Consider the following 13,786-nt stretch of genomic DNA (forward strand, 5'->3'; position numbering starts at 1 on the left):
AAGGAAAGGAAAGGAAAGGAAAGGAAAGGAAAAAGAGAAAAGAAGAGAAAAGAAAAGACTAATGAAGAAAAACTAGATGAGGAAAAATAGGTTTATTTATTATTTAAAATTTATTATTTGAATTTAAATTTATTTTAAATTATCATTATTTATTTATTTATACTTTATTTTAAAATTTAGGTCGCTCTTCTTTGACGAGCAACCTAAATTGAGTCTACAAAAAACACTCCTGGGTGATTTGCAGTTTTAATCATTCACTTTTAATTCTTTCCATTGTTTCTATTGCTACTATGAGCAAATATCATTGTAAGAAATACATGTCAACATTTTACTTGTAATTGTAAGATTTTCATCATCATGCTTCCCAGCATAGCTATGATTTCTCTTATCTTTTGGAAAGTCTTTTGAGACTATATCCTATGTGGGAGTGAAATACCCTCAAAACTGTTTCTGTATAAGGTTTACATGTAGCCATGTAATGCATTTCTGTCACTTCACAGTCAGAGAAAAATGTTATTAGTGGTATCCACAGAAATGAGCTTTTCATTATGAAGTTTTCCAATGTCCTTACAGATACAGGAAAAAAAAAAAAAAAAAAAAAAAAAAAAAAAAAAGGATAATGTTCATGTGGAGAAGATGGAAATTGAATATGTTTATGTACTTTTTTTTGTGTGAATGTACTATTTATGTACTTTTTTTCAGTGAAAAAAAATGTACTTTTATGTATTATTATTATTTTTTTTTCAGTGAATGAATAGTTTTTGAGCACCACAAATGGTAGATATAGTAAAATTCTAGAGTCAGAGGAGGGGACTAATTTCACCTAACTTGCAAGCTGTAGTTTGCTATTACCTATATCTGAGGTCACTACTCTAAACTCCATTTAAATTTAGTGCAGAGGAATGACACCTTTGGAATAACATTTATCTGACCTATTTGCATTTACAGTTTAAAATGAGAAAAATTGCACATTGAAATGTCATATTTTCTTTCTCTATTGATTCTAAAGGTGACCAGTTCTGATCTATACTTCAGCATCACAGATGTTTATTGCACTTAGTTTAATCCCTGCTATAGGGGTAGGAGTAACTAGTAATTGTGATTTTACTCAGTTAGTTTGTTGTTGTTGTTTGTTGTTGTTTGTTTTTTGCTTTTTTTTTTCAGTTGAGAAGTGTCTTCCTTCAACTGTTGATGGAAAATGAAAAATAAGTTTTTTTGTTTGTTTTGTTTTGTTTTTGTTTGTTTTTTTTTGTTTGTTTGTTTCTCCCATTTCATCTCCAAATTTACAACATATGTGCTTCTCAGTCTTCATAAAGTGAAAAGAGATTCATCTTCCATGGTGGTTGACCAGCAAATGTTTGGCTTCAGTCCTTCCACAAAGTCCTGTTAACAGTGTTTTCAAAACAAAGGTTTTCTTCTTGTCCGCTATATTTAATAAAGTGAAGGCAGAAAGGACTGATATATTAATACATTATTATACCTATAGTTCCACAATTTTCAGCTTTGAAACTATTGATTGTAAACAGTGAAAAGTCGAAACTCTATCTATGGACCTCTTTTTTAATAACTATTATAAATGTACAAGAAGGTTCCTACTAGTTTCTAAATCCTTTATACAATGCTTTCATGGCAGAAGCAAAAAATGTAGTGGAGCAGCCTTGTGAATTATCTTATGATCCTTGTTTTGGATATTTTGTTATCAGTTTCCATTACAATAAATGTACATCTGTTTTCTGTAGTTTTCTGTGTACATCTTTGTAGTTCTTTGGACTGGTGAAGAATGAGCATTAAGTGCTTCATTTTAAATCATTTTTTAACTTACACAATGATTGTATAAATGTTGTAATTCTCTTACACGTTCAGCACTGGTCTACCTTTTGCTCCCACCAAAGCCAGCCATGAAACTTTCCATGACATCGTTTACAGTAAAACCATGCATGTGCAGACCCCACTTTGGTAGATAGCAATTTTACCACTGGAACTTTTCTTAGAGGTTCCCCACCTGGCTGCAAAAAAAAAAAAAAAAAACAAGGGCTAGTCATTCTCTTAGCAGCTAGCAGGCAGTGTGAATATTTTGTCTTGCCATTGGAAGTCACCACCTTTAAAATTCATCCAGGATGTCATTTAGAAGACTTTGTTTTTCAGTATTAAGTATAATTAATTCAGAGGGAGTTAAACTTCTGGGGACATATTTAATCATTGCTGAATCACAAATTATTCAAAGTAATCTCATTTTTAGGTAGTGACTGTATATTTAAAAAAAAAAAAAAAATTAAACCATGTTTTTTTAAGAATGGTTGAATGGTGAGATGGGATATTGGGAGTCCTGATTCCCTTTACCTGCAATACTGACAGACTTATTTTTCGATTCTTCATACAAACGTCTAAGCTGAATATACTGAGATGTTTATCTTGCTACAGAGTTCACAGGAGAAACCTTCCTCTCACAGGTGAACCATAATCGTATGTTTTTAGAAAGACAGATTTTTTTCTGTTAAGCAATAGCACATAGTGGAATGGTTGTGGTGGTTTCATACTGATGGCCAACTAAACTCCAACACACTGCTTTCTCATTCCCCTCCTCAAAGGAAGGGGCGGGGGGGGGGATGGGGAGGTTGGGTGGGGTATTACAAAATATATATGAAAAAACAAAGGTTCAGAGGTTGAGATAAGGATAATTTAATTAAAAGAATGAGAGGGGAAAAAAAGGTTATGTAGAAACAGAAACAAAGAGTGGTTGTCTGGGAGGACAGACATCCTCATAATGAGAGAAGAGACCCCTCTTCCCCTTTCCCAGCTTTAACTGTTGAAGGTAATAATATGGTATGGGATATCCCAAATATCCTTTTGATCAATTTAGGTCAGCTGCTCTGGTGATATCCCCTCCCCTCCTCTTGACCATCCCCAGCATACTGAATTTGGGGGACAGTCCTGGGCAGTGTCTTGGTGCTGTGTCAACACTGCTCAGCAATAGACAAACAAAACGTTGGTGTGAAGTTAATGGTGTTCTAACTACAAGGACAGAGCACAACACTGGCTGCTGTGGTGAAAATTAACTCAACCCTGTCCAGACCCAGTACAATGGTAGACAAAAATAAATAGTTAAACAAATAGAAACCTGAAGTCAGGTTTCTCAGAAAACAGCCTACACTTTAAATTTAGATATCTATTATTACTAACTCTAAGAGCATCTACACTTCTCTGTGTAATATATATATATTTAGAAGGCATAAGTTAATGTATAGAAATACCTAATATTGACCCATTTTCACCTGGAAAATGATAGTAGTTTCCAATTTAACCTAAAAGCAGGTAAGTCTGAGTTTCAAATAGAAACAAACAAACAAACAAAAACAACAAACCATATGATTGCATCCTTATTTTTTCTTCTTTAGATGAGTTTTAACTAGAAGCCAGGCATAGACTACAGTCGTTGTTATACATATTTATGATGATCATATTGCAGCAGCAGTGGATGACTGAAACACTACAATAAGAGAAAGAAGCAGTAGGAAATGAAAAGAATTTCAAAGCAGGACATTTATTGTTTTCTGCTCATGAATCAAAATAATCATGCTAAAGTGTGTTGTAGGTGCTGTTTACAGTTGCACTTTTAAAGTCATGAGGAGCAGAAGTATACCTGAAATGTAGGGAATATTCTATCTACAGAAATAAAATTTGACTTTTTCCATATCAATTCACTAAAACTCAGGTTAATTAAGTTAGTAGGAAAAGATCGCTGTCCGAATGTTAGTTTCTTTTTCATCTTTTTTTTCTTGTTTGCTAAATTTAAGATAGGTTAAAACCAATACATTTATATCCAGGTTTTCTTCCCTATACAGTTCAATTTTTTCCCAATGTGAATATTAATAATTAATCAAAAAATTGAAGGAAAGAAAAAATCTGTATGTCATCTGCTATGTCTTGAAAAAATATTAAATGATAATTGTGTTATTTTATGTTCCCAAATGCAGACCCTTCTCTAAATCTATATTCCTATACATATATATTGATGTGTAAATCTGGTTGATATTTTTAAATGCCTTTTTTTTTAAAAAAAAAAAAAAAAAAGCATCTTTGTCAAAATCAGTTTTGTTTCCCTAAGATGCCCCTATCAGAGACTAGTCAAGAGAAATAAAAAGCTCTGAAAGCCTTTATACTTCTCATGATCTCATGATTTTACCAAGTAAACACTATACATATATGTAATTGTAGTCAAATTAGTCAATTGACTGCACACTGCAGTCCTGAGGAAGGAAAATCTTACATAGACATACATACAAATACATGCATACACACACATCTACCCATATATATTTATTTCACATGAAATGAAGGAAAAAGTACCAAAACAGATTCTTACTATGCCTGAAAGAAACATCTGTGTGAGTGACAGAACAGTATACATGTTCCACTGCTCAGTTTGATAAAGATTTGGATTTGTAAGATAAACAATCAGTAGCATTAGTCAAAGTTGCATACCAGAAAGAAGATAAGTAGTTCAAGATTATTGTTTCACTTAGATCAGGTCTACGTTCCAGTTGTCTTCTCAACAAGAGAGAGAAATGAATGTTTTGTGATGTCATAGAATGTAAACAAGTCCTCAAGAGATATAGATGGTTTGGAGATTCTGGTAAAATGAAGCATCTGACATACTGAGAGTCTTAAAAGAAGAACACAAGTAGGCACTCTACTGTATGTTAAAGATCATAGAATCATAGAATCATAGAATATCCCGAGTTGGAAGGGACCCATAAGGATCATCAAGTCCAACTCCTGGTACTGCACGAGTCTACCCAAAAGTTTAGACCATGTGATTAAGTGCACAGTCCAATCTCTTATTGAATTCAGACAGGCTTGGTGCAGTGACTACTTCACTGGGGAGCCTGTTCCAGTGTGCAACCACCCTCTCGGTGAAGAACCTCCTCCTGACATCGAGCCTAAACTTCCCTAGCCTCAGCTTAACCCTGTTCCCGCAGGTCCTATCACTGGTGTTTACGGAGAAAAGGTCTCCTGCCTCTCCACTCCCCCTCGTGAAGAAGTTATAGACCGCGATGAGGTCCCCCCTCAGCCTCCTCTTCTCTAGGCTGAACAGGCCCAGTGACCTCAGCCACTCCTCATAAGTCTTCCCCTCCAGGCCCTTCACCATCTTCATCGCCTTCCTCTGAACACTCTCCAACAGTTGACTGTCCTTTTTGTTATGTGGTGCCCAGAACTGCACACAGTACTCAAGGTGAGGCTGCACCAGCGCAGAGTAGAGCAGGACAATCACTTCCCTCGACTGACTAGCAATGCCGTACTTGATGCATCCCAGAATACGGTTGGCCCTCCTGGCTGCCAGGGCACACTGCTGGCTCATATTCAACTTGCTGTCAACCAGGACCCCGAGATCCCTCTCTGCGGGGCTGCTCTCCAGCGTCTCGTCGCCCAGTCTGTACGTATAACCAGGGTTTTACCATCTCAGGTACAGGACCTGACACTTGCTTTTGTTAAACTTCATGCGGTTGGTGATCGCCCAGTTCTCCAAACTGCCCAGATCTCTCTGCAAGGCCTTTCCACCCTTGTCCGAGTCTACAACTCCTCCAAGTTTGGTGTCATCAGCAAATTTGCTCAAAACATCTTCTAGTCCTACATCCAAATCATTTATAAAAACATTGAAGAGGACTGGCCCTAAAATGGAGCCTTGAGGGACCCCACTAGTGACCATCCACCAGCCTGATATGGCCCCATTTACCACAACCCTTTGAGCCCTGCTCGTCAGCCAATTGTTCACCCATTGTATGATGTTTTTGTCTAGTTGTATGCTGGATATTTTGTCCAGTAGGATCCTATGGGAAACCGTGTCAAAAGCCTTGCTGAAGTCCAAAAAGATCACATCAGCTGGTTTCCCTTGGTCAACTAGCCGGGTGATCATATCATAAAAGGAAATCAAATTTGTTAGGCAGGACCTACCCTTCATGAACCCGTGTTGGCTGGGACCAATGACTGCATTGTCCCCCAGGTGTGCTTCAATAACTTCAAGAATCATCTTCTCCATAATTTTCCCAGGCACTGATGTGAGACTGACAGGCCTGTAATTGCTTGGGTCTTCTTTCTTACCCTTCTTGAAAATTGGCACAACAAAGATCGATGAAGAAAAAGGAAGGTGAGAGCAGGTATTGCACTAGTAGGACCTATTCATTGCTATGAGAGAAGGACAATGATTTGATCCTGTATAATGCAAAAATGGGGTATGCATGTAGATGTATGAGATGGAAAAAAAAACTGTAAGACCTTAGAGGTCTTTTCCAACCTGAATGATTCTATGATTCTATGAGTCCAAGTTTTCATTTCTTCATGAAAAAAATGAAGGAAGTTTTTGTGGGTGTGTATATGTGAAGTCATAAATGATTTAGAAGATTTTATCTATTGCGGAATGACCTTGGCAACCATCTGAGGAAAATTAACTGCTTATGATTCATCTAGAAAGACCACTTTCTTGGGAACATAAAGAGAAGAAGCAAAATACCTGGTTCCAGAGTTTGATTGTGATAATTTTTAACAGGACCACAGAAAGATCTCAGATTCTTCACTAATATAATGTAGACAGCTGTTTTGAAGCTGTTTTTATCGTAGATAAAAAGATGCTAACCCTTTTATAAATTGTTCAGGAAAAGACAAGGTCAAAAGTTCTGGTCAATAATTTAAAATAGCAGCAGTAGAGGATAAGCTATCATGAAGCTCTGAGAAGGAGCTGTTGACATAAATTTTATCAAAATGGCAATACATGTCATTTTGTCAAACACATATAAGACAGGCTGTAGCAAATTAAGTTCTCTGGTTAAGTTCCCTTTATTTGTTTATGTATTTTATTAATATTGAAAATAATGGCTGACATCATAATCCTCAACAGCTTTTGACAAAACTTAGGCTGCCTAACTGTATGAAAAGATTTTATAGTTTTGTCCTATGGCAATAGGGCAGAAGAGTGGAAGGAAACAAAGATGGAAGGAAGGATGGAAATAAGGAAAGGAGGGAGGGCAAGAACAAGCTGTGCAGTTACCATTAAAGGCAACAAACCAATGTAAAGAGATTCCTAGAGAGCTTCATAACCTGAAATAATATGATTCATCGAGTATGTAAAAATTCTGCACATGAAGTTGCAAGACAGAGAAAGATGAAGAGTTAGGGTTGGGACTGAGTTCTGAAAAGCAAACAGTGTGGGAGATCCTACCAGCTACTGCTTTAGACGTACAGATTTCCAGCACTCTGGTGTGGTCTCACAAACAACTAGACACTGGCATATCTGCAACCAATAGAATTTTCTATGTAGCTGCTTAGTAAATCTCTTTCACCAGCCTGTAAGGAAAGGAAAAAAAAAAAAAAAAAAAAAGAAAGGAGAGAGAGAAAGGATTTTATATTTGCCTTTTGAGAAAATTGCAAAGTAAATTAGGTAACAAAGCAACACTTGATAGGAACTGGACTGAGTTTTTAAAGGCAGTGCTACCTTTAATATTGCCTTCAAACAACAAAGAACTCACATCTGAGCCATTACACTTTCATCTTGTTCTCTAAGAAAAATATATCCTAAAATCCTTTACATTAAATTATCAGTCTCTAAACTATTCCTGTGACAGAAACTGACTTTATCAAGACATACGAACTACATCCAATTTTTTGCTGTCATTAAAACACAATTCACAGACACTGGGTGGGACTTAGGCTTAATGGCTAAAGGTTTCTCCTTTAACCATTAATGTTATTAGATATGATAGACTTGTGATGAAGGTACCACTGCTTTTGTTTTCTTATATTAAGACATTTGCATGACCATCTGATTTTACTATTTTCTGTGATTCTGACATGTAAACTCTTATCTACAGTTTTTATTATAAATGTGCAACTTCTGAATACTTCAGCTAAAGGAAGAGTCTTTGGGTAGTAAACAAGGTCACTATGCTAAAGGTTAGCTCTTAGATCTTCTTCCCATTGTAGGACAACATCTTTGAGAACAGAGGACCACTGGGTGCCACTGTGAAATTTGATCATGACAAATATTATTTTAATCTCAAAAAAATAAAGCCAAAAGATAAAATATTTTTATTCCTTTAATATTTACAACCATATGACAAATGTATTAAATATTTGCTTTTCATCTTTACTCCCCAGACTTCAGTTTAAACTAATATGTAATTTACTAGTTAAGATAATAGTATTCTACTATTTCATTGATTTAGGCTAAGCTGAACAAAATACATCCTTCTTTGATTAAATATTTAATCAAATTATGTATTCCTTAAAATATTAAGAAGACATTGGACACTACAGAGTAATGTGATAACATTAGTACTCTTTTCAAGAGAGGTAGAATATTTAGAGGAATGGGTAAATACCCATATTTACTTATATATTAAGTACATATTTATTTACAAATTATTCCAGAAAATATTCTATTTGCAGAGTTGTACACTAGTTTCTTATGAAAATAGGCTGCAGTATAGATGTAGAACAATCGATCTTCTCACACAGTTAAAGTCTTCCTATTATACCACTGTGAAATGTGTTTATTTGATTCGTGTCAGTATGGAACAATGCTAGGGCCGCATGATGAAATATAAGCTCGTATTTAAGAAAAACAGAGTGATTAGTGTACATAGTTCTTGTATCATGCAAAGGAACGATCCAGCAATTTGTGTAAATAGAGGGTTTGAAGGGCAAACATTGAGACTCTAGTCTGGGAGATAAGAGGACCAAGGAGTTTTTTTAGGAAACTGCAGACTTTTGCATGGGACGCTGCGCAAGCCTCTGATAACCAGCAAAGAGATCCACCAAATAAGGAGAAAGGGGGAGTTGAAGGACGACCGAAGGACAAAGCCTGGGAGGAAGACTACGAGCCTTCAGCACAAGAGACCCCCAGAAAGACCACCAGAGACTGCTACGCATGCGTCCAGAGAGGGTTTGGATTCCAGGAACTAATTGTAATAACCCCGCCTTTTCTAGGAATAGTGATGAATATGTATTAGTCTAGGAGCATAAAAATCAGACACCTGATGTAACAGGTGTGCGTCCTGGTAGAGCAGAGACTCCCGGTGCACCCAGCGCTGTTTGCTTGCCTCTATTCGCTTAATAAATCACAAAAATCCTATTTGGGACTTAATCATTTATCACACCACTCTTTGTCTTCCTAACATGTGCTTTGCTGATTCTGCCAGGTTAAGGCTGGTGGAATTTACATAATTTCAGTAGTGTTAAAACAGCACAGTGATTAAACTTGCTTTCCAGTATATGCATGTATAAAAGACCATCTAGATTAAAATAAATCATGGTAGGTATATGGCTATATATTCTGTCCTTAATTTATAGGTCATATGTTTGGTTGTATGTGGAAACCTTGTGATTTCCATTTGCAGGTAGATCCAATGGTGCAGCTTCAGCATTTTGCAATGGAAGCTATTCCATAATGAGATCTGTTTGTTCATGTCTTAATGATGCCAGTAGCCTATCTGGTCATTTCAAAATTGTTGGAAAGCTCTACACAAAATGACAAAAAAATCTAAAATCTACAGTGTAAGTAAATCCTCTAAGTCCTTATATCTGATAGTAATCATTCACTTTTTCATTCTTATTTCTCATCTCCAAATGATCTGCCATTTCAAAATTCATTTACAAGATGGAAGGTACTCACAGACCTGTCAAAAATCATAACAATTCTCTCAATTTCATACCATCACACAAATTTGTAAGTGACTAGGAAATGTATCAGGAATCAACTTCTGGCATGTTTTGCTCCTTTATTACCGATGGGAACTTCTGCACTACATAAAATAAGGTATTCCTGAATTTAACATGACCCCAAATCCTTTGGTTCAGTTACCTTAAGGGAAAGAAAAAATCCTCGTCTTACTTTCACATAAACATAAGTAAATTATGAGAGGAAATTCTATATTTACTCCATTTATTTTGTGTTCATGTATCTACATGAAATTGCAAATGCAAAAAATGCAAAAAAAAAAAAAAAGGAAAAACATGAAAAAATATTCTAATGAGCAAAAAGAACACTGCTTTCTGCCCAGATCTCTTATTATAAAAATATTTTATATTTTTATTTTGTTAACTGTGGCAAAGTGCAAAACCATGAACAGAACTGAAACAAAAATTGCTAATTGCTTTTGTTTTAGAAACAACATTTCATTATCTGTCATAATTTCTAGCACACAAAAGATATTTTTTCTTTTGGGTACTGTAGTCATTTTCCTCATTAGAGAGTTTTAAAAGCTCATTAATTACCTTGAACTGCCAAGCTACTTTCTTCCTTAAATTACATGCCTGTTTCCTCTTTTATGTGTAAGAGTTTCATTTTCAAGATAAATATATATATATATTACTGTTTAAAATATTTATTTAATCAACATGATCAACATTATAATTAAATGTTTTGACATGAAAAAGCTTATCTGCTCTCTTGAAGAGAGTGGGTGTAGATCACCTGGTTATACAAGAAGTCTTTATCACCAAGTACAGGAATATGAATGTAGGAAAGATTATAAATACAAAAATAGTCTTTTAGTTTAATTAGCAGTTCAAATGTTTTTATAGAGAATTGAAATACCAATTGAAAAGGGAACTTAGTATTTAACTTCTACATAGTTATAAAGATATGCTATCTCCCACCAGATAACAATGAGCATTACTATTAGTACTTGATATCTTTGAGCAAGAAAACAAAACAAAACAAAACAAAACAAAACAAAACAAAAAAACTAACCAACCAACCAAAAAAACAAAACCCACCAATTATACAAGGTAATCAGAGGGCTGATTACAAAAGTACACATAGTTTTTTAATTAACACTTTTACCTCTTCTAAATTTATAGGTATGGTCTGAATGATTTTAATCCTGTGAGCTGTGTAAATTGACCAATATACTCACAGCTGGGCTTAGTAGAACTTTAACTACAGACATTATTTTACTGATGAAGCTTAGCTACAAGTTAACAAGTCATATTTTAAAGATGAGTGGTCATTGGGTCTTTCTGGCCCTTACTTCAGCATTTCCCAATCAGGTCTCTAAAGCAGTGCATTTGGATTTCTCTAATTTCTGGTGGAAATGGACTTGTCAGCTATATTTTTGTAACAGTGGTTTTCAGACCATAAAATGTTATTGAAACACATTCTAGCATTACTTTTATATAAGGATCTGTAATGGAGTGACTCTTTCTTACAAAGTAACTTTTAGCTGCCAGTCATGGATGGGAACAGTTCTGTTTTCTTCAAATGTCTAAAGGACATGTAGGTGTGGGAGAATAAATCTTTCTTGTTTCCTTCAGAAAGGTCTTTTGCTTTTATAAAACTTGTATGCAATTGTGCATTATATGGATATTCATAGATTTTTAAAACACATTCTGCATTTTATACTTCACGTTTTAAGTATTATTCTGTCTAGCCATAACATATTCAATACTTCTTACTGAGTGCTTATAATGGTCAAATGCAATTCTGAAATAACTCATTGTGCCATACATTGCATTCTTCAGCAAGGAAGGAAATCTGGTAAGCTGGCAGTTAGATAAATAAAGCAGAGTTTACCAGAATCATAAAAATAGTTTCTTTTATCTCAGTATTTTTCATTACTATACAATGATATTGACTACTAGCTTGAAGCTTTACAGTGGTCCTTTGCCAAACTGATTGCATTCTTATGTGCCTAGGATGGTCAGCGATATTTTGGAGAATAGGGGTCTTTGCTTAGAGTTTTCTCCACAGAATTTGAAAGAAACAAACACATGATCATCTTCGTCTTACATGCTCTCACACCCTGAAATATTCAACCATGGAATCTATAGATTGACAGACTAGAATTACAGGGTAAAAAAGGACCTTAATTAGCCTATATACAGAAATTCACAGGGTTGAATTTAAAATGCTCTTTAGTTTATAAAGGAAAGGAATGCTAAGAATGAGCTATGTTATCACTAAAATTAAATTCAAAATTTCAGAGTGTAGATAGACAAGTGGCATAAAGTACTAGGAGGAATGAAGTATTCTTTATTTCTTATTGGTTTCAAATTAAATCAGATAAATTTCTAAAAAGATACACGTTTAGGCAAATTCTAAAAGTTAACCCAATATCATTCTGTGGGTTTGAGATACACAGAACTGGTGAGATGATCTAATCACTCCTGGCCTTCAAATATAAAAATCTGTGAACACTGGAACTAGCTTTTGAACTCAAAATACAACTTCTGAGATAGCCGTTTATAGAAATACATTATCAGCTAATTGAAAGCCAGCATGTTGTGTGAAACTCATGTCAAAATTAACTGAACAGACGTTGCACTTATTGCTAGATGTTCTAAATTAGTCTCAGAAATAGTTTATTGTAAAGTACTTTAAGCAATTCAATCTAAGAAATTAAGGTAATTGGCAGTTGCTGTCTAGATAGAAGTTCTATACAACATGCAATGTAAGACCTACAGGGGACAGGTACCCTTTTGAACTGTCAACTTAGGAGTAGAAATTATATCCAAATGCATCTAAAATTTTTCCAAGAGTCCAAATGACATCTGAGTCTTAATGTTTCAAACCAGCAAAGCACTTAGAGTAATTTGTTTCCTGTGGATATATAACTGGTAAACATTTGAGATTCCTTTATTATTCATGATGGCTAACTTTAATTGCATTTGAAACACCTTGGTTGAGTTTAATCTTATCCTATTTTAACTGTCCAAAAGTTTGTTTAAAAATGGTGCAAAATTCAATTACTTAATCATAGACAACTTTTGTAAGTGTAGATTCCCTAGTGTATCCCAGACAACTGCACAAGACCAGCAGATAAGTTGTAGAACCTACAGGAAACCTGTGCCTTTTTGGAGCAGTCGCTATAGGCCAGACAAGGTATCAAGCAGCAATAAATGCCTTCTCTTAGGCAGATGAATGTCACTTCTAGGTTAGGATTTTTCTCCAGATTGTAGACATCTAAATGTAGGGATCTGCATTGCTGATGTGTTATGTGTGAAAATTTCTTTTATAGTCACTGGAGATCCAGTAAAGCCAATCAAAAAGTCTATTGAGCTGCTGAGCTCACAAAATATGCACTAGAATAAACTTTAGTTCTTTGGATTGCATATGAGGCCAACACAATGGGGAGAGCACATATGACAGAAGACCAATGTAGAAGACACAAGACCTCTAGACTAACAGTTGGTATCCACGCAGGATATCCTATGGAATCTCAAATGGCATTAGTAACTTATGTACAGAAAGTTGTATGGAGTGCTAGATTTCCTTTGACTGTAATGGACACTTGAATACAAGCTTTTCAAAACAAGAGAACACAAAACAAACCGACCAACAAACAAATAATAATAAACAAACAAACAAACAAACAAACAAAAAGAATAAAGATATCTGACTGTACTAATTTAGGTTTACAATATGACTTTAATTAGTTGGTATAGTTTAAGTTCCTTTTATATACCTATATAGTCACTGGACAGTCACTGGAGAGAGAGATTCATGTCAATAGAACCATTCATAGCATAGATGGGTTGTATCATCTTCTAGTGGTACCATTAGATGCCCACTCTCTCAATTGATTATAAGCCAGTAGTAAAAAAAAAAAAAAAAAAAAAAAAAAAAACGGATTAGCCATATAGACATATAACTATTTTATTAGAGGGAGGCACAAGGGATCCTATCATGTTAAAGCAACAATTATCTAAATTTTACGAATCATCTGAAATTTACCAGGACACAGTTGAAATAGATTCCTATGAATATAGCAGGACTTGCCATCTTTTTTGTTTT

The sequence above is a fragment of the Oxyura jamaicensis genome, chromosome 1, assembly GCF_011077185.1.
Source record: "Oxyura jamaicensis isolate SHBP4307 breed ruddy duck chromosome 1, BPBGC_Ojam_1.0, whole genome shotgun sequence".
NCBI classification, from domain to species: Eukaryota; Metazoa; Chordata; class Aves; order Anseriformes; family Anatidae; genus Oxyura; species Oxyura jamaicensis.